Here is a 20662-nt window from a genome sequence, read left to right on the forward strand (position 1 = left end):
CAGTTTTCCTAGTGGGGTAATTATGGCTCCTGGAGAAGACTGTCTGAGGCAAGATGAGGTAAGTACCAGGAAAGTATAATGCGCTTCCAGCCCTATTATCGATGATGCTTTCAGGCACCAGCTCCGGGTCACAGATTTTGAACATACTAAATGCTTAATTCAGTGCTGCCCTTTCACCCGAAAGATCTCAGGGTAAGAGAAGAATGTGTGCGCCAGTCCAGTGTCCCTGATTTAGCCCTTCGCTGAGCTGCTCTAGGAATAAAAGATGGAGGAGGAAGTTACAGCCCCCACTTCGCTCTCCCTCCCAGAAAGTGACTTCCGTTTGAAGCAGCTGCTGGAACAACAGTGGCCATCAAAAGGCTTGTGCAGATGACCCCCCGCCCCTGCCTTGTTTTCCCTCAAGATCACTCTAAACAGATACTTCAGAAGCAGGAGGTTGGCGGTGTGGAGGCGGAAGCCGCCTATTCAGAAAATCAGCGCAGACTGAGGTGTCGTAAGGCGATGTTGATTTACAGGCGGCTGCGTTGAAAATGCCTTGCGTTCTCATTAGTCGGACCTGGTTCATGGCTGTGATACAAAAAAGACAAATAATTTAAAACATGCTTGCCAAGTATGTTTGACTTTCAATCTGTCCGTGGAAGATTTGGGGCCTAAGTAAAGAAAGGTTCCCAGAGAAGTCAAAAGACTACAAGTTACAGATGCTACAGAGCAAGGCCCTTAAGGGCCCAGGCTCTGGGACAGAAAGACCTAGTTTGGATCCAGGGGCACCCCAGTGTTTCTGGCGCCTCGTCCGAGCACTTTATTCCTCTGGTCCCGTGTTTTCCATTTGTAAGATGTAGGGAACAACAGAAGTGACTTCATGCTGGCTGGGAGAAGTGAATGATGGCTCCATTCCATAAGTGGAAAATGCATTTCCTGGCTGAGCTGGGCTCTCGGCAACTGTTAGCTGTTTTGGTATATGAAGGAATAGCTTCTGTTTGAAAACATTTCCAATTTTATACATACCGATTATGTAACTTTTAAGGGATCAAAACAAGGAGAATTGAGAAAAGGCATCTGGGGCCCACTTCTTGCCTTCCGTGAGGTTACAGACTGAGAAGATGATGTGTAAACAGGAAGCTGTTAAGGTAACTGAAGAGAATGTGATGGAAGCCGAGGGAAAGATGGTGGCCAAAGGAGGAGAGGCGAGGGGTGGGGCAAGCCTGGAGCCATGGAAGGCAGGAGCGGCAGAGAAAGGCTTCACAGAGAAATAACCTGGACCGTGGTGGGGCCCCGGGGGGGCCTGTGGACCCTGAGAAGGGCGGTGAGCGGCACAGCAGTGCCGCCATCCTGGCCTGCTCTTGAGCAACCCCGCTTCTCTGACAGGCACATCTTACTTGGGAGAGGCCCTGGTGAGTGTGCGGTGGCTTGTCTCTGTGGCGTCCGTTGTTAGTGGCCCTTGGACAGGATACTCATTCACTCATGTTTATTGAACATACAGGACATGCGAGGCACTGGGGATATAGACATGAGCCAGAGAATCCACACCCCGATCTCTGTAATCAAAGTCCAGTGGCAGAGGTGTAAATCAAGCACACACATCTCTAAGGTCGCGTCGGTAGAGGTTAAGCAGGGCAAGGAGCAGGGGAGGATGGCAAGTGGCGTTTTATGTAGACTGGCTGGGAAGGTCTCTTTGGGGGTGCGACCTAAGAGTGTGGGCCTGAAGACTGGAGAAGGAGAGTTCCAGGCAGAGGGGACAGCAGTGTGAAGTCTCCACGGTGGGCCTGCATGTCCCGCTCGGAAAGAAGGCCTGTGCCTCCAGGGAGGACCGTGGTCCCTCAAGAGCCGGCTACAGATTTCCTCCACGGGAGCCCTCTGTCTGCCCAGAGAACACGCAAGTGGGTGAAATGAAGTTCAGGGTCATTGCTCACACGTCCCGAAGTGAACCAGTCAAGCTGAAGGGCACTAGTGCTGCACCTGGCTCTCGCAGGCTGGTGGGGTCGCTTCCCTCACGCACACCAGGCACGTTTAAGATGTGTCTCATTGCTTAGGCTGCGGTTCAGGCTGTGGCCTTGGTTCGAATTCTCTTCCATCTTTCTACTCACTAAGAACCCCAGCAATGATTATTATTTTGTAAAATGACTTTGTTTAGTAAAAATCCATGAAACAGGTAAATTTCTGGAGAAGAGTAAATAAGTGCGTTGAGCGCTGGAACCTTCATCGTGGGACTTCCCCCTGAATGCGACCGTGTTATTGTCCAACACCAGTAATTCAAGTGACAATGTGTTGTTGCAGGTCTGTTAACCTGAAGTCTTGAACTAAACCTGTCAAAAGATTTTGTTGTTGTTGCAAACTGGCTAAAACATTTAGTGGTGGGGGGAAAAGAAATGTCACGGAAACAATATGTTAAGAAATCTTTGTTTCAACATGAAAAAAGAGTTGTTTTCATTTAGTAATTTCTGCCAACAGTCTGGAACGCAATTCCGTTTTGATTTGCTCATTTTCTGAAAGCGTGCTGGTAACACATAGACCCCTGCCGAGCCAGCAGCGCTGCCTCACTCTCCTTGCCAGGGGAGCAGGAGAGAACCGTCGCTGGTGCACATGTGCAGGTGGGGTGTTCCTCTCCTCCTCGATTCCCTGCCCTTTCCATGGAAAAGACTCTTGGGACATTACTGAGGAAAAAGTACTTTTCCCTTGCAGATGGATTCGTTGGCTTGGGCAATACTTTAGTTACGCCAATAAAATGAAAGGGAGACCGAAAATCAGGCGACGGCCAGGGGGGTTAGTGTGGGACTATTACCAAGGCAGAAACGAGGCCAAAGAGATGATGGATGTCTGCCTCTCGCCCACTCCATCAGCTGAAGCCTGACCTGGATTCTCTGTTCCATCTGAGCTCCAAGCAAACCACCGTTTTGCACAGCAGCACTTAATGGTGGACATTAACTCAGCCACAGCTCCCCCAAAGAGCTGACCTGCAGCCTACACTCGGTGCTTCTCCAAACTGTAATCACTTGCTCACTCGGTAATTTTGTCAAATAGCATGCACCTTTTCCAGCCACTTATTGGCCAATTAAGTCAAGGTCTCACTGAGGGGGTCCAGCTGGCTTCAAGTTGTCTAACATGAATTGATTGAAGGCCTTCTGCAATCTATGGACCCAGTTTAATGATCTAGGTGATAATACTTGTAATTCTTCTCAGTCAGGGGAATTTGCTGCAGCTGTTGTTGGCAGGTCCATGTTCTGATACGCTGAAGTGCCAGGGAAGCATTAATCCGCCCTCAGAGTTCCATAGCAGTGGCTGCATCGTGCAAAGGGAAAGCTAAAATTCACCCGACACAGCCAAGTGAAGACAGTCTTTCCATTGATGTGTTTTTATTTTATCCCACTGTAAATTTTTTTAAAAGGTGGAATCTGGGAAGAATACATTAATGGTAACAGTTCACCAGGAATGGAGAAAACCAAAGAAATGCTCATTCAGTTTTACTGCTGAAAACAGCACGTCAAATGTTTGAGATACAAAAAAGCACCGCTTTAAGGCAAGAACGTGATTTTCTAAAATATTGGGGCGGGGCTCCAAGGACTAAAGTCACTGTTTTCATATGAAGTGCTTCTGGAGGACATAGAGAGAGTTTGTGCTCCCACCCCCCGGATTCATGGCCATTGAAGTGATAATGAAGCCGTGTCACACCATGACACGGGCCTTCAGTGGATCTGCAGAGGGACATCTTTTTTTTAAGGTAATCATTAAATAATTTGCTTGCTTGCTTTCCTATCTGTGCACTTGTTCCCTGAGCCGCTGAAACGTTAATGCTCCTCCGTATGAAGCAAATACTGTAAGTAACACTCCGGAGGTTTTTCTGGGTGTTGCAAATTCAGAATCCTTAGGACCACTCTATCCTACAGCAGGTCTGTGGAGCTTATGTTTACAAACCGAAAGGCTGGTTTTGATTTTCTTAAGGAAGCGGCAGCTGTGATAGTGACTCACGCGGTGCTGAGGAGCCGCCGCCCCACCCTTTCTGGAGAGTGGGTTCCTTTTCCCTGAGAGGTGTGACCGAACTTGGCTTCGGGGACGTGTGACTTGCTGGGGAAGTCTGGTGCTTTTGATGAGATTTTAAATTCTTTCCAACGATGCTGGGAAGACAGACTAGGAAGGATGTATCTTCAAGTGGAGTGGAGGCTTCGTGGGGAAACTTAATTACTCCATGGTGGTACTTTAGATTTAGGGGTCCAGGTGTAACCAAGAGAGAGAGCAGGCAACAAGGAATGACACTTCCCTTTCATTTTTCTAACCAGAAAGAGGCAAACCCAGACAGAGCTTTGGGTTTTCCCTGAGGACGAGGCGTCTACTTGTTCAGGGAGCTCTTCTGCGCTTGTTTGCTTCTGTGTGCCCCTCTTATTGATGGGCTAACCCAACTTAAACTGTTCTTGCTACTGTAAATGGAAAATCTTATCCAGGTGGGATTCCTGGCTGACAATAAACACTTGCTCCATGCCAGACCCTGGTTCTGAGAACCTACATGGATTATAAATCCATTAAATCCTCCCAACAACCTATGAAGTCAGTGCTCTTGTTACCCTCATTTTACAGATGAGGAGCTAGAAGAACAGAGAGGTTAAGCAACTTGCCCAAAGTCACACAGCTAGTAAGTGCCAGAGGCAGGTTTTGAACCAAGCATGCCGAACGTGCTGTCATGTGCTTATTGGCTACAGACTACCTCTCTGACTTCTGAGAGGCACAGAGTTCAAGCTGTCTGTTTTAGCTTTCCAGCCTGTGCCCCATGTTATCTCTACAGGGAAAGAATTAAAGAAGCCAAAGGACAGCTGATGTCACAACAAACAGAGACCGCAACTGGGCCACGTCTTCCGGGGCCTAACCCCGGATCTGCTGGTTGGGACCGAACCTCCACAGCACGTCGCAGCTCTCCTTGAGGCATCAGTGTGTTAGCGCAGTGTCACAGAGGGTAGAGAGCCTGTTTTTTTTTTTTAACAGATCAACACAAAAATGTGAAATGTCAATTTGACCTTGAACTCATGTCTCCTGGGTCTTAGCCTGACTTGTCCTTTGATCTCATGTCATCACACCGAGACATGGACACACATGGCCCTTTCCATATGTAGTCAGATTATACTCAGGGGCGAGGGTCTCTTTGTTAAAATCCAGCACTATAATAGCTGTTGAAAAAAATTAGGTCCCACTGTGCATGTGAAGATCTGGTGTGGAGCTAGAGAAGGAGGAGGGGAAAAGCCTAATACTGTGCGAAAGGTCTTCGAACTTTACAGATGGGGAAGCTGAGGCTAAGGTCACAGAAACGCTTTTGCTTTTTGCTGCTTAGGGGATCGCTTTCAAGCAACAAAAATGTATTATAATACGAAAGTATTCTTTTGAGCAGTTTTTATTTCCTTTAAAAATGTCCGTGATCTCGAGTAGAGGTTCCTAGGCTGGGGCCTCTACGCTCACAAAGCACTCTGCCCGCCTTAGCGCCGACGACAGCCGTGAGTGATGTGCGTGCGTAAGCGCTTGTTTACCTTTGCTTTCTCTAAACCAACAGTTCCACGAGGGCAAGGAATGTGGCTGTGGTCTCACCGTAATATCCCCAGTGTATCCGGCACATAGTAGGTTCTCATGTGTTTATGAATGATATAAATAAACGACTAAATAAAGTGGCTTGTTATTTACTAAGAGTGAAAGAACGTTTTGTTTTACATTAATAAACTTTATTTTTCAGAGCGGTTTTAGGTTCACAGCAAAATTGAGCAGGACGCCCACGTATCCCTGCCCCCCCAACTTCCCATATGGACTGAAGTGGAGGGTTTTGAAGCTGGAGTATAGTTGGCTAGTGATGCCGTGCCAGCCTGTGTCTGCAGTGTAGTGGTCCAGGCATGCGTACGCATGTGCATAGCGTCTTAAACTACGAGTAAAACGGTTCTGTCTCAGCTTCCTAGTCTAGTTTTTATTAAATGTAATAGAACGACAAAGCTGTTAGAAATAAAGGGGCCCCTCAAATAGTGACGTGGATGAGATAGAAGTTTGTTTGTCTCTCACGGAACAGTCTGGCTGCTCTGGGTGGAGGGGTAGCTCTGCCCCATGAAGCCTGGCGGGGAGGGGGACCTGCCATCCCCAACATATGGCTCCCAAGGCTGCTTCAGTTGTCACCGCTTCCAGCTGGTCGGGAGGGTGATGAGCCAAAATCCAGCACGAGGAGCCCTCCTTAGTTGGAGAGGACACAGAAGCTGCATACATCTCTTTCTCTCACAACCCATTATCCTAAACGTTAGGCTCATGGTCTCTTCTAGCTGCCAGGGAGGCTGGAAAATGTCATTGCTGGCTGGGTGGCCATGTGCCCAGAAATATGGAAAAGATGGATTTTGAAGGACAGCTCATAGTCTGACACAGCCACGATGAGAAATGTTTATTAAAGCAGACAGTCCAGTGAGCTTGAACTATGAGAAACCAAAGCCATGAAACTCGCATCTTAAAACACCTTGATAAGCTCATCTCGCCAACATGAGGCCACGCCAGTAGTAACAGGAGAACCAGCCACGGAAGGAAGGAACGGGGCTACAACGAGAGGAGGCCGGGCAGAAGGACGGCGTAATGCGAGGGACCAAGGAGCTGGTTTGTGGCTTTCATTCATCCTCTGAATTGCATCTTCCCTGTTCCAGTTAAGAAGATGCTACAGTTGCCTCCTCTTGGGTGGACCTCAATGACCTCTGCTTCTTGGTGTTCATGCCCTTGGAAGTCCCTGCCCCTAACATGTGGGCTGGATTTAAACTGACCTGCTTCTAAGCAAAAGAATATGGCAGAAGAGACAGGATGGCACTTCGCAGATTAGGTTACGAAAAGATTGTGGGTTCCACTTGGGGCCCCTCTCTCACTGTCGCTCCTCCGAGGGAAGCTGGCATGACCACTTACATCGTCACCCTAAGCACTGCCATAAGCACTTTCCTCACATTATCTCAGTTATTCTTAAGTATGCTTTTTTTTCTGGCAGGGGATATGTCATCAGGTTTATTTACTTGTTTTTAAGTTGTTTTAGTGGAGGTACTGGGAATTCAGCCCAGGATCTCGTGCATGCTAAGCATGTGCTCTACCACTGAGCTACACCCTCCCCCCACTCTGAAGCATGTTTGATCTTTTTAAACTATAACACAGTGTTGAGAACTTCATCAAGGTCACTGGATTCATGGCACACAGAACAGAATGTCTAACAGTAAATTCTTAAAAAAAAAACAGAAAAACTGAGAAACAAGAGTTCCTGTTTGCTGAAGAGTTCCTTAATTCTTGGACTCTGGGGAGCAGAAAGGAGTTTGTCCTAAAGGAGGCATGTCTGTTCGGTTCTCTGATACAGGTGGGGCATCCAGGGTACAGACTGTAAGTTACACCAAAACCTCCCTTAACGGAGAGGCAAATTTTTTTTGGTCAAAACTTTCTAACCTTTCTAGGAAATTAGAAAGGGGAATGTAATGCCATGCAAAAGCAATAAATATTCATCAATAGCTTCAAAGTCCCTCCAAGCAAAAAAGGTGTGTCTGGAAGACTTGGAACAGAAGAAGAGGAGGTGAAGAGACCAAATGTGGTCCCTTCAGGTAGAAAAGTCTCAGCGGACGTGACCTGGGTTAAGGTGGAGATCGGCTCCACGTACTAGACTCAGTCAGACTCCAGAGAGAAGGGAGCTTCCTGGCACTACTGCTCTTTGGGGCTCCACAGATCACAAAAACACGTAAAAATATACGTATTAAAGAACACACAGGCACCTCTGTCACCTGGGACTAATGATCAGCCTTGACACCAGGTGACCCACTCTTGTGACTAACACAGTTCGAAACCCAGGAACATGCCACTGTGTATCTCCCGCCCTTTGTGCCTTACACAGCATCTGAAGCCATGAGTGTTGTGGGTGGAGCCACCATCCTTGCAGGAGGGAGACAGTGCCCCGGAGCGTGGGGAGGACAGACTGGAAGAAGCACTGAGGTCAAGAAAAAACAGACTGACTTGTCAGACCATTCCTCTCATGTAGTGGAATGCCGGAGACTTGCATCATGCAGCACCACTTCCCAGCAGCACAAGCGTCCACCTTCTTGCTTCTCTTTGTGTCCAACTTGTTCCATGGCTACTTGGAGTCGGTACAGCGTTTGCTACGGTGGCGCGGGGGAGGAAAGGAGCATTTTGTTACGAGTCTCACCATCCCTAACAATGAATGTTAGTCTATACGTAGCCCTCGGAAGCATGGTACCTGTCTGGCAGTGGTCACTGGGTGGCCTCTAAATGCTGCAACTGCAAATAGGTTTACTTTTCTCAAAATGTTTAAAAAGATGTAATTAAATTTTTCAAAACTCAACATTAAAATTCAGTTTCATTTAAATAATGTAAAAGTTCACTGAAGGTAATGTTTACGACACAATGGTGGCAATGCAGTTGACAAACAGAAAGTTCTACCATACAGAACATTGGCCAAAAACCAGAAATACTTGTGTGTTAGTCACATACAGCACACATTTGAGTTTTTATTAGGAGATATGATGTCAACTGTTTTGACAAAGATTCAAAAATTCAAAGATTACATACTATATTTCCTGAATCTTCCCAAAGATGAAATAGTTTGATGAAACAAAGCAATGACCTTAAATTCATTCTTGGGCATGTGTGATAAGAATGCTGTCTGGATCTGTTAAAGCGATTAGATTAAATTTAGATAAGACACAAGATGCACCACAAGAGATAACTAAAACAAGAGAATCTCAAAATAAAATACGAATCCTGATTTTGGTGGAAAATTAATTTTGAATTCATGCTATCCATAGTTATATAATGTTAACTGTTGCTTATTATTAGTAATACTACCAAAATTTAAATTTCAAAAATATCTAAGTTTGGCTATTTTACTTGCAAAAGGGCTAAAAAATATTTTTTTAAATGTCAAAGCCAGTGGTTTTTCTAAATCAAAATAAACTGCAAGAAATTTGTTGAAGATATTCCAATAAAATATAACAACATTATAGCAAGGAAAGGAAAATGTTTACCTATCAAACAGGTATAAATAATTCCCAATTATTAATTTTTTAAAAATTCAAAAAACTTTTTCAAAACTTAACATTAAAATGGGGGGAGGCCATTAGGTCTGTTTATTTATTTATTATTCGGTTTTTTTTTTAATGGCGGCACGGGGGACTGAACCCAAGACCTCACACGTGTTAAGCACACACTCTACCACTGAGCTGTACCCTCCCTTCATTATTTCTGATTTTAATGAAGACCATGTTTCTGGCCATTATAGATCAGAACATAGTCTTAATTGAAAAGAGATTTGAACGAGTTAAATGCCCTGGTAATTTTTGTTTCTTTGATAATAACTCAACATTGGAAAATTCGAAATAAAAATCTAAGAAACACTGTGTATCTAGATAGTCCCCTAAAGACTATTCTGTTAACATATTCATTTTAAAAGTGAAAGCAACACATTTGATTATTTTAAAGTTTACATTTTCAGCAATAATGCAACTTTGTCACATGGGACTTCACTACAGTTTTTTAACATATGTAAAATTTGTATGTAAAGTTCATTTGCTAATTTAAGGTTTGGTCTAATAATTTATTGGCAATTCCAGTTACTCCTGCCTTAGAGTGAAGTTTCTCCAACTGAAGGAAAAACAAACTACAATGACTTAAGAAATGTTGGCTAACTTGTCATTACTGTCAATAGAATACATATAAAAATCTTACTTATACCAATATAATTAGTGATAAGACAAATTAATTTTTTGTAATAAATATATAATAGTTGGTGAATTACGTATGTAGTTGCTCATCAAAGTATCACCCAGTTGATACCCAGACAAGCACAGTAATAATCCATCATTTCTGATACTTTGCTGTCAGGTTTTACACACATTTTCTCATTTCTCATTATAAGTATTATTTGTCAAGGTAAGAAGGTAGAACGTGTTCTGTTTAATAGTTTTCAGCTTTATTTGTACGTTCTAGATGTGTCATCATCTGACTGACGGGCCTCCGTTTGTTCTCTTGCTTGGGCCACACAGAGGTTAAGAGCGGTCGCTGCCTGGAGGGAAGTGGGTGCTGACCTTGGACCCACCTCCCCTGGTGAGTTGTCCTGGGGGATGAAGCCAGAGAGGCCCTCGGGTGTAGCTGGGCAGCCAAGGGACGAGTTCATACCCCTCCACCTGCCTCAGCTCAGCAGGGAGCCCACACTCTCACCAACGTCCAACTATCTTTAACTAGAAGGCACACGTCTGCAGTAACATCTGGCAGTGCAGAGGCACCGTTACGGGGATGCCCCCATGTGCATGACGTATAGTTGGTGCAGTCTTCCAGCTTAGCCTTCCTTTGGCTGAATCACTCGTTAACAAAGGGTGCGCTAGTGCTTCACTATGGGGCGGAGCTCATCCAATCGGCAATGTCTGGTTTCCAGAGGAGAGAAAGGCAAGTTGAGGAACCGGGAGAAGTCTTAAAATGCACGCGGGGTTTTCACGAGCGGTCAGATTCCACCTGCATGCGGTGACCCAGTGGGTGGGAGTTCAGGCTGCGCTCAAGGCTGCTCAGCTGAGGGGCAGTGGACACTGAAAGCCAGCTCCTGCTCTGCCCACCACGCACCCTGATGCCACACTCTGACACCCGAAGGGGGCGCCTTCCTCTCGTGCTCACAGAGGAGCTCTGTGGGCCAGCTGGGCCTCCCTGCGGAACTCCAGAGGACAGAGCGAGGCGCAAACGGTGAAAGTGATTTGTGGTTAGTGTAAAGAAAAGGTAGTTTATAAACCTGATCTCGTTCATCCTTGCAACAATCCTGAAAGTAGGTCCAATTATTGCCCTCACTTTACAGAAATGAAAACTGAGGTTGAGAAGTTAAGCAACTTGCCCAGCACTTGAAAACAGCAAATGCAGGATGCAAAGCCAGGATTTTCTCATTAAAAAACACGTTTGGGGGGAGGGTATGGCTCAGAGGCAGAGTGCGTGCTTAGCACGCGAGAGGTCCTGGGTCCAATCCTCAGTACCGTCATTAAAATAAATAAATAAAAGCCTAATAATTACCTCCCCACCCTAGTTACCTCCCCTCATTCTGTTCTACACTATGAGATGCTTTCTAGCAATTTGGGCAATTCTGTGATGAAATGTGCTGTTTCTGAAGCTGGCAATTTCCGTAAGGCTTTAAGTGTCTGAGAATACACTGAATGCCAACTCAACAGATATGTCACAAAGAGGGGTCACTTCCCCGTGAATAGTCAAATCAGGTGATGCCAACACAGCCCAGGTGCTGTCAGGAAAACAGAAGCCACTCTGTGTATTTCAAGTATGAGGGGTTTCAATGCAGAGAACCAGAGGCAGAACCAACCACCGGAAGAGTCAGGGAACCAAGACTGGGGAGCCACCGGAGGTGATCCCAGGCGGCGCACTGACGCCGGTGGTTCAGTAGAGTGCACATTCTGACAGCCTCTGGACAGCCCCTGGCTTCTGTCTCTGTCTGTAGCACCAATTGAGGTGATTCTTTAGAACCTCACATCTACTCATGCTTCAAATTGTAGCAGCATCCTTAGAGTTATGGCCTCTCTTCTTCGGCCTTTCAATTTCCACACGAGTGTCTCTTCTTGGAAGAGAGTCTGCCTCTGAGCAGGACCGTAGGGAAAGGGCTTGTGGGAAGTGCTGTTCCTGCTGGAAGAGCGGTGGCGAAGCAGAGTTCCTAAGCCCCTCCCACCACCACGACGTAGGGTTTCATGCTGTCAGGCTTCCTCTGATTTCATAGGGAGTTAAAAGTTAGAAGAGCAGGAAGTTATCAGGCCCCCGCAGGACCCCTCGTCGCTGTGGGCAGACAGCACAGAAAGGGACGGCTGAAGCTGTAGGTAGTTTTCATATGTCATCATTTTGCCTAAGATTAGAACAGCCTCATTCGGGCTGGGCCAAAGAAAACCAGGTAGCTGCAAAAGCAGGCCTGCTTCTCAAACTTTAGAAAAATTAGTGTTCACACAAAAAATTATATTCATAGGAAATATATTATGAATGGCAGACGTTAGGAGGCGACGTTTATATGTGGTGAATCAGAATTGCTGGAAGGAACCTAGACATCACTCGGTCTGATACAGCCCAGACTGTCTCATTTCTCTGAGCGTAGGGGTGGGAGGTGTGGTCAGTAGCAGCACGCCTTCCACTGGGAGTCCCGGCCAACTATCCACAGGGAGAAATGGTGGCAAACAGGGCAGTGATAATGGATTCACAGAGCTACCTTTTAAGGATTCCGGACCCACCAATATTGCCCAACATGCTGGTTGGCAGTGCCCCTGTTTTACGGCAACAATCAAGGGAGGTTAAGGGACTAAGTGAAATCACAAGCAAGTTAAGGGCAGAGTCAAGACTGGAACTCAGGTGTCCTGATACCCAGCCCGAGATGTTGTCTGTGATAGCATCTTCCACCTCTCCTTCTGTCATATCTGTCATCTACCTACCTATCTTTCTATCTGTCTATCCATCTATCCACCCATCCATCCATCCATCCATCATCTATATGTCTATCTATCCATCTATCCATCCATGTATTATCTATCCATCTATTCATCCATCCACCCATCTATCATCTATGTCTATCCATCTATCTATCCATCCATGTATTATCTATCCATCTATCCATCCATCTATCCATCATCTATCCATCTATTATCTATCCATCCTACCATTCTTCGTTGCATCTACCCCTCTATCTTTCTACATCCATCCAGTTATCTAGCTCTGTAATCGCTCCTTTTGTTCATCCATGTATGTACACAAGGCTCTATGAAGGTACAAGAATGCGTCTATTTCCCTTTCTAGAGTTAATGGAAGAAAGGGAGTAGGAAACAGGGGAGCTATTGATTTTGTTTGTTTTGGCTCCTACCTGAGTAAAGAAAAAGCTTTTATTCCACAACACAGCAGCATAAGAATAACAGGACCTATGAATTTTTCCAATAGGTAATTCCAGGCTGAAGACAACGTATTTGAAAAACAGCCTAGTGTGCCGCAATATTAAAACAGTAGGCTGCTGTGGCTATAATACACCCGTGACTGATAATGAGGTTACAGGCTCTCATCTCCCAGTCTTCCCCCTTCTGCGCCCAACACTCAATTTTGTTGCTGGGGAGCACCCACTGCTGAAGTGAGGGGAGGGCTTTGGTTGACGTGAGCAAGTCTTTTGCTTACATTTGGTGTGAGAATTTTTGCGGCTTTGTGTAAGTATCAGTCAAGCCGCATAGTCTTCTAACACCTTAGGAGATGAATCCTGGGAATAACTTGCTCAAAGTAAGAAAACCATCTCTCTATTTACATGTCTGAATCTAATCATGGCATTTATGCATGAAGTTTGTTTATTGTATTGAAGATGTTCTCTTCTGCCAAGCCTTAGGGGAACAGTAATCAAATTCATTAATTACTGAACATATGGCTTACGTCTGAAATATCTTGTCTGAGTTTGGGAGCTGAATTTTAAGAGGCACATTGACAAACTACATGTTGGTCAGGGTGACCAACCCCTGGTCACAGGGTGACCAGGATTAATATTAGTGATAAAATATAACTTAAGAAAACAATTTATTGAGTACTATGCTAAGTGTGTCACATGAGTTGTCACTGTTCATCCTCACAGCCACTGACTTCTGTCACCGGGTGACTGAGGTCACATAACAAATCCAGACGCCAGAGCCTGAGCTGTTACCCACTCCCTGTGCAGTGAGGACCCTGGAAGCCACGTCACGTGAGGAACTGTAGTGTCTGTGCCGCCACTGGGAAGAACTGGCACCGCTGGAGACAGCAGATAAGGTGCTCCCACCCTTAGAACTGAGCACTCAAACAGCAGCGGAAGGACCATTGTTTGTACGAGTGGAGGAAAGATTTCAACTCTAATCTATGACATTAGCGACACAGAACAAATAACCAAAGTGTTGTTTTCATTTCTACTTACTATTAGAAAAAAGCCTCTTAAAATTTTAAAAATAATAATTAAAGTCTCTAAATTTCTATGCTTTTTCTTAAAAAGTTGACTCCTGAATGAATGCCGGATGTAGGCCCATTTTCTCAAACTGCATCCACTGTCTTCTCAAATGGTACTTGGTCTTTGGAACTATGTGACCCTTCGGTCTGGGAACTAAGTCCTACCTCACAATGTTGTTCCAAGGATGGACTATGTTAATGCTTGTGGAAAAGCTTTGCAGTGGCTGCATACCACACAAATACGAGGGGTTGGTGAACAGAAAGAAAATGTATTTTAAGTCCTCTTGATACTTTCGTCTGTATAATGATACAGATCAGCCCTGAAAGCTCTTGAATCAGTCAGTCGTCTGTCTGGTAAATATAGTTGTATAAATGTAACCAAAGCATATGTATTTTCATTGGCTCAACCAGTGTTACCTAGTAGTGACTGGCACTTGTGTGTCAGTTACACATGAGATCTACAGAAATGATTAATATATGGCTCTACCCTCTAGAAGTGGCATAAAAATGAAGAAGTTAGAATTTAGGGAGGAGGGCACAGCTCAGTGGTAGAGTGTGTGCTTAGCAAGCACGAGGTCGTGGGTGGGTTCAATCCCCAGTGCCTACATGAAATAAATCAATAAACAAATAAACCTAATTACATCCCCCAACCAAAAAAAAAAAAGAATTGCAATTTAGAAAAATTAATGCTAACTGATAGAGATATGATGTTAACCAAAATAAAACCAAATCAATAATATATTTCAAAGTTGTGAGGCTGGATTTACTAAGGATTTCTCCATGGCTTACTTAAGCATCGGTAGTTACCTGACACTGAAGAGGTCACTGTGGAATTCATTTGCTCTACGAAATTCACGTACAGCTCTACTAAATTATCTGCACATCACGAAACAATTATGGTGGAAATCCTGAAACTCAGGCCCTGTGCATTCTCACTTTTGCATTGCCTTACTTCCGTCCATGGCTAAACGTTATGATCAGTAAGAGCAGGGGAAAATAGTTGCAAATAAAGTTTTGTTGAGGAAAGTTCCACACTGAACAACGCCCTGAGTCAAGCCTTTGACTGGGACAGGCTGTCATTCAGTGAAGGGAGAAGCAGCCGTGGTCCTTGGAGGTTGAAACACTGGATCCCAAATTAGTCTGTATATGAGCTCGGAGAAGAGCAGAGCAGGTGGCAGGCAGAAATCCAGACTCCGCCATGTTGACCTGTTGCTCGCGATCACAGAACACGTGAGATACGTTTTCCGGTTTTGCCAAAGCACAATCAGCCTTGGTCTGCAATTGTGAGCCGGTAGCAGGAGCAGATGACCACGCAGGAGGTGCCCGGGACTCTGACGCACAGGGAACAGTAGAGTGACGAGCAGACACGTATTGACGGGAAAGTGTCGGCTGGTCTCGCCTATTTTTTGCATGGAAACCCCCAGGGGACTAGTGTAGATGCCTTTGAAAACAACTCCATATGTGAATAAATGAAATAATAGGAAAGAAGGAGGAAGGAGGAAAAAAAGAAGTCATCTTTACTGACTTTCCCACTGGGCTATGCCAGGCAGAATTGCTGACAAATGGTTACTACCATTTACTGGATCCTAACTGTGTGCAAGTTTCTGTTTTAAGCAGTTCACACTCATCACCTCGTTGAAACTTCGTAACAGCCTCAAGTGAGACTTACTCCTGGGTTTACAAGTGGGAGAACTTTCTTACAGCCAGGAGTGAGGTCCACGGAGAATTCAAAACCGCATCTTCGGGAGGGGGGGTAAGCCTCAGCGGTAGAGCGCATGTTTGCGCGCACGGGGTCCCGGGTTCAATCCCTAGGGCCTCCTCTAAAAATAAATCAATCAACCTAATTACCCCCCCAAACTAAATAAAAATAAAAGGAGACATAAAGCTGCTTTAAAAAACTAAAAGCCCTCTTGTGTAGAAGCCCACTCTTCGCGCCGCCCTGGACAGCACGGGCGCGGCCCGCAGAGGGCCGTGGGGAGGCCCGGCCCCTGCCCTCGGGGAGGAAGGCTCATTAGGCCAGAGGCAACCCGGAGGACAACGCAGCTACTTGCAAGTGCCGTGGACAGGACAAGCGGGCGGACGCGGGCCGGGAAGGGGCTTCTCCGAGGCGGAGCCAGAGCGCCTGGGCAGCGTGTCTCAGGAGGACAGGAACGGGGACAGGGCCGCGGGCGGACACGACATCGGGGGGCCGAGGCCAGGCCGTGGGGTGACGGCGGGGGCGCCCCGGGCGGTGGGCTGGACGCCGGGCTGGGCCCCCCCCCGCCCCCAGGCCCGTGTGCGGGGCCAGCTCCGGGGGCGCCCGCGCCAGGTGGGGGCCGCCCGCGGCGTGTGGCCCAGGAGGCAGCAAGGCCTTTTCAGGCTCAGCCTCTGCTTCGCAGGCCGAGCTGACGGATCCTCCTGCTGGACGGGGCCCGGGCCGGACGGAAAGACGGACGAGCGGGGCCGGCCGGGCGGCGAGGACGGCTCCGCGCGGGGGCGCTGCGGGCCGCGCCCCACGAGCGCTGCGACGGCGAAAGGCCTTACGAACAGCTTTACGTGCGCACGTTCTAGACGTTACGTCGTCAGAAAGTTCCAGAACCTCAGGAGGGAGAAGGCACCGTCTCGAAACCGCGCACTGAGGGTGCACGGCTGGCCTGGGCTGTGCGTGACGTGCGCCTGCGCCGGGGGAGGCTCCGCGGCGTCCCTCCCGCCCTGCGTGCCGGCGGCCGTCCGCTGTTCCGCCCCGGTCACGGCGGATGACCGCGGGTGCAGACTGACGGGGCCGTCATTTCATCCGTAGGCTGTGTAGCCAGAATACGTTAACTGACGCAGCAATGGTCTTTATAAGCAGTCTACCGAAGAGGCATGACAGTGCAACGTCGCTTTAACGAGAGTTTTCCTCTGTGCGTGTTGGACGGTGTTACTAAGTTTTAACCAACATGTGATACGTAGGCATTTTCCTTTTAACAATTTGATGTGAATATTGTCACATACCTGAATTTTTATGGCTTTTTTTAAGTTGCTCTAAAATATGTCTCCTTAATTTTATTACTTATGAATTTGAAACTATGAAGTGCATTCCAGCATGTTTGAAATGCTGATGAAGTAATTAATTAAAAAACATCATGTATATAAAAACTATAATGTATATAAAAATTGTACTTTTCCATGGTAAGCCAGTTTTTGTTTATTTAATGCTAGCAGATTTCTCACTGAATGAGGCAAACTGAGTGTGGCAGAAATACGGGTAGACTAGAAGTCTCGTCTCTACTTTTAAACTGTTACCATGATCTTGAGCAGGTATCTTAACTTTCTGGACTTACAGTTTTTATATATTAAAAAACAACAAATTTTTCAGTCATTCATGGACATATACACACTCATTTATTGTGCTGAACATGCTGAACACTGGAATTTGACACAACACTGTAAAATGATTATGAATCAATAAAAAAATGTAAAAAAAAAACAACAAAAAGAAGCTATTCTGTTTGATCTTAGGCCTTTTCTAGTTCTCTGGCTCTCATCTTTATTTTGCTGGCATATTTTCATATTTTATATGATGTGGAACATCTAGATTTATTTTTAATAATAAGAAAAATCAACAAAGAATTGAATGTGTATCTATGTTACTTTTATAATTACTTATCTGTGAGCAAGAATGTTCTGTGGTTGGATAACTTAATAATATATGCTCATTTTGATGCATGAAAATGGAAATAGGACCACTTCCACCCACCCTTCAAGGCACTGCTAACCAACAACTTTCTTTATTAAGTTCCGCCCTCACCGCTAACCTGAAGCACATTTCTCTGGTGTTCCACAGCACTTTCCTCAGTCTCTCCTAGAAGACCCATTTCATTCTGTCCCATATTCCTAGTTAATCGCTCACCTGCTGATTGCCCCTCCTAGACTGTAAGCTCATTTGAAAGTGTGGGATGTGTTTTACTGGTCTTAGAGTCATCTCTGAGCATAGTGCTTTGCACTTAGGAAGCATTCCAGAAACCTCTTAGTCGACTCCATCTCTACTAGCAAATCATATTTATATAATCAAGACTAGCAGGACCCAGTACTTGCTTTTAAACGTTGTACCCTAATATCAGAAAGTTCTTTTTGTCTCGTTTGTGTGCACTTCTGTCAGACTCTGTGGCCCAGGCAGAACATCAGCCCTTGCTTTTGCATGACGTTTCTGACCTCTGGCTCTGGCCGTGCCTTTCCTCTTCCCGCCCCCCTTTTCACCATCTCGCTTATCCTTTGCCATGGACAAGCCTTCTCCAAGAAGCACTCCCTAACCCCTCATGCCATCCCCAGGCTGGGTTAGACGTCCCTCCCCTGTGTTCCCATGGCCTTCTGTGCCACTACAATTATCTATCATACTTGTCAACTCCCTTGTAGTACATTTATTTTCCTCTCTTTCCTCTGGTGTGTAAGATCTGGAAACTCAGGGCCTTACCTGGATTGTTCTAACTGTATCCTAAGGGACACAACAGGGTGTGGCACATTTGTGGGATGAACATATAACCTTTAATCATTTTTTTTCCTAATGTGAAAACAGAATTCCATTAAATTAATGACTTGCCCAAGACCTCAAGAGGATAGTGTAGTCTTCTTCAAATCAGGTTTATGTGGGTCATTGCAGCACTAGTTTTTCCCAGGTTATTCAAGAAGAACCATAAATACACTATGCCAGAACTGTTGCCATTTCTGAGTGGAGAAAGACAAGGGGTGTTCACATCATTGAGGTTTACTGTATCACTGAATAAAGTAAGTGTGTGATGATGATCAGCGGGCTGTATTTTGTGTCATTTAATGGATTTGCAAGGTGTTTGTGTTTGGGTTGACTAGTAGGATAGAATTTATTGAATACCAAACTAGAAAATGTACAGGTGGGTAGATGAAGAAAGGAAGGCCACCTTCCAGAGCCAGGAATGAAAGAGATGGTTATGTTTTCAACCAGTAACGTTGGTAGTTAATAAATGCAGGTCTCAAGTATTTAAAATTTCTGCCATGGAAAGATCAGATCACAAGTCTTCGGTGCAGCTGAAAAAAATTACTGCTCACTAACTCAAGACTGTATTTCGGATGAATCCACAAACGTGGCCTTTGATATATCTACTGAAGTGTTTTTTGTTTTGTTTTGTTTTGTTTTGTTTTGTTTTCTTAGAAAGAGTTAATATTTGCTATTCTTTTTACCACCATAAAAATAATAACCATAAAAATATAAAACAAGTTCAGAGGTAACATCCAGTTCTTTACTCCCTTCCCTACGACACTACCACGAGAGTAGTGAGGTGAAGGAAAAGTCACTTCTTTCCTCCCAAGTCACAAAATTTTCACTTGGGGAGAAGAAACGTTGTCAATTTTAGCAACTATATCTTAGATGGAAACAAACACTAGTGTGTGTGCGCACACATGCACGCGCCATTAGTTACTAATCTGTCTGTGAAACATCCAAAGCCTCTCTTGCACATCCCTTTTTGGGACAATCTGCAGGGTCATAAAGAGAAAAATACCAACAACTATTATTTGCGATTTGTCTTCCTGTAATTTGCACCAAATAGATGGAGCTTCATTCTATCCAGCACACTATCATAAAAAACAAAAACCTCAAACTATGGGCAAACACAAAGGGGCTAAATTAAAGGGTCTGTTCATTCATCAATCCACCTGGTGAAGAATCACTGACAGCTGATCATTCATCTGCCATTTTCTACATGAGAAAAGTAAAAAGAGATAACTCACTCTCAAATGAAGACGTATTTTCTGAGAAATCGACCGCCGTACATTACACAGGGATGCACATATGTCGATAAATGTCTTAGAATATGTATCCATATTTCTACCTGTATATGAAATTTTGAATGCCCTCACTGCCACCAGCACCAGCCTCCCCCTCTTTTTTGCAAGAAAAGATTTTGAATAATAGTTCTTCAATTCCAGCAGGTATAAAATTTGTGAGGATTTACAAACTTGATTGCTATCAAATTGATAATAATTTGTGAAGTGAGCTACTAGTCCACAACCCAAAATATTTAACTTCAAGAAAGAAAAAAAGATGGAGGAAGCCAAAGCGGAAAGCAGAGGGGCATGCTATCTCTCCGCACAATGAAAAATCATCACATATTCGTCACCACACACGTGCAAGGTTCTCAGTGAGAGGCCTTCAAAATAACAGCGAAAAAATGAAGTGAATGCAAATGTTTTGTAAATTAGTGCTCTAGAAAAAGAAAATCATATTATTATATGAACAGGGGCAATTTAGTCCCTTTTCTTCCCACTTAGAATGTCAATTTTTCATATCCAGGCCCATCGTCAAATTTACAGGACACTCATTAACTTGAATTTTAATAAAAATAAAACACAGTGTTAAAAAATCGAAAGTTGACAATTTTGATTTAAATGGATACCGAACTCCAGGCAAACGTGTTGTTTGAATTCTGCCTGGTGTACCGCTGCTGCAGGAAGCATTAAAGTAACAGTGAATGGTCAATGTATGCTTACGTATCACATGTCAGGCTTAGCAAGAATGTTCTGCTCTTAGAAAATTATCTTGTTCAAAATAAGTGACAAAGCTTGAGCAGCTCCTTCAAATACATAAAGACATTTGGAGGAACTGAAGCCTGCTTACAATAAAGCCAGGATTTCTAAAAAGAGAGGCTGGAGCTCGTGTAGCATCCTGCCAAATAATCAGATAAAAATGATCACACAAATTTCCAACAATAAATTCCTTCTGCATTTGCTG

General features: G+C 45.0%; 1 long non-coding RNA gene across 1 annotated transcript in view; it reads left to right on the plus strand.

Annotated features, from left to right (window-relative positions):
- LOC116281811 (uncharacterized) overlaps nt 1–13919 on the plus strand; it is an 84978-nt gene extending 71059 nt beyond the window's left edge. The window contains exons 5-6 of the long non-coding RNA XR_012076045.1: nt 10017–10077; nt 13598–13919. This is a non-coding gene — a long non-coding RNA (uncharacterized lncRNA). The remainder of the gene's footprint in view (nt 1–10016; nt 10078–13597) is intronic.
- The last annotated feature ends 6743 nt before the right edge of the window (nt 13920–20662 follow it).

This window comes from Vicugna pacos, chromosome 9 (genome assembly GCF_048564905.1).
Source record: "Vicugna pacos chromosome 9, VicPac4, whole genome shotgun sequence".
NCBI lineage: Eukaryota > Metazoa > Chordata > Mammalia > Artiodactyla > Camelidae > Vicugna > Vicugna pacos.